Source organism: Aphanomyces invadans (genome assembly GCF_000520115.1).
Source record: "Aphanomyces invadans strain NJM9701 unplaced genomic scaffold supercont1.5, whole genome shotgun sequence".
In the NCBI taxonomy this organism is placed as follows: Eukaryota; Oomycota; class Saprolegniomycetes; order Saprolegniales; family Verrucalvaceae; genus Aphanomyces; species Aphanomyces invadans.
The window spans coordinates 216,660-218,574 of NW_008580150.1; positions in this window are offsets into that span (position 1 = coordinate 216,660).

Genomic DNA, 1,915 nt, shown 5'->3' on the forward strand with positions numbered 1-1,915 from the left:
GACACAGTTGACTAACTTCGTGCGCTTGTCCAACGCGACGACATTCTCTTTACTGAATCCGAAGCCTAACGTCGTGACTTGTTTTACCAAGAATACCTTGAGACGTCCCAGGAAGTTCGTCAGGACGATCCCTCGTCCTGACAGTCGTCGACTATGAGCGGGAGCGCCAAACGCGGTCGATGTGGTCTTGGCTTCGGGCACCCAAGCAGGTGCGGCCATCCAGCGACCCAGTCTTGCTCCAGCGCATCCATGCAAAGGATACCGATGACTGGATTAAGCTCGAGCGCGTGCTGCGGTGGAACACTCGATACGTGTGGGCCATCGATGAGTCGCTGAGCCTTGGTACGAGTTGGCAACTCGACTCGTTCACGTCGTCCAAGTGGATGCGACTGTCCCGGACTCCCTGGTGTACCTGTCCTTGAGTACGTCGTCTATCGTAGTTCGATCAAAACATGTTAATACATGTTTTGATCGAAAGGTTATTCTCCATAGTGCATATTCTCCAGTCGACTGGCTGTGTGGACGGACACAAGACAGTGCAAAGACATTTTTGTCGTCAAGACTGCGGTCGATCAAGGCAATGTTTCAATAGCGGCAAGTTCCAAGAGGTCTATTTGTGCCTCTGTCAACATAGCGTGTACACCAGCTGTAAGCATCTCCGGACGTCTTAAGGCAATAAAGTTCTTGATCTTAGCCTTCAGCACGCTGAAGCAACCCTCAATAGGATTGCACATCGGCGAGTACGGGCCAAGGCGTAGTAAGACGCAGTCATCGTGCCCAGGCATGCGGGTCTCAGTTTGGCTCTGGGTTATGACTACGACCTTGCCGCATAATTCGGCATGGAACGATTGCAGCGACTTGACGGAAAGGTAGATATCTTCTGCAAATTCTGCGTAATGTTCCATTCCAATACCTCCCCGTTGCATGTGGTGTAGGATGGGGCCGTCGGTTGACGATACGGCGCACTGCAACTGAAGTTTTGCTCCGTTTGACGGTGGAAGCACGGCGACGGCACGTTGGCCAACTTTGGTGCGACCTTGTGTTCGCCTGCTGAACAAATTGTAGTTCGTTTCATCGTAATACACGATATACTCACCACGCGCCATATGCATGAGAAATGTGTCAGCGAAGGCTTTTCTCCTGGTTTTATTCATGTCGTTGTTGCGCGTCGAGGTTCGACGCGGACTTGTTTTACTGTGTACAGCTTCCCACAGAGAGTTCGACTAATCGTTGAGGTTGAGATGTTGATACCAAGTTCTACATATAGTCTTCCTGCATATAGCTTAGAATATATTGGCAGCTTTCGTTGATATATTTTCCAGATGTAAGGAGATCTCTGGGGTCATCTTGGTCAGTGACAGGCGCGCTCCACCCCGGATGAGTCGACTGGCACGGTTATTGTGGACCACACGTCGAGCTGTCGTCAAAGGGACTCCATTGTGAGCGGCCACTGCTTTCTAAACTTTTCAGTCATGGAATATTGCCAAGACACGAGTTTTCTCGGCTTCTATTGGCATCTCTTGATTGTGTGTGGGTAATTGAGTCGCGTGAGTTTGCCAAACTCACCCACACACAATGAAAAGATGCCGAATGAAATAGATTCCAGGTGTACTTCGACGTTAGAAGATGTTAAGAAGTCGGAACCACATTGATTGCTAGTTTGGCCGCATTGTACGGGCAGTTGTGTAGTATTGACATTGTTCTCCGAGGCCATTACATTAATGCCCTCAATAATATTGTCAATTCACGATACGTCGACATATGGTTGACGATCTCTGTTCTACGTACAGTAAGAGGTCTTGTAAAGGTAGATCGGGAAAAGGTGTTGTATATGTTGAGCCACATCGGCGTGAACTCCCCACCGGTCGAAAGCCCATTGGATGCCGTTGGCTCTTCTCCAAGAAATACGCTGCCG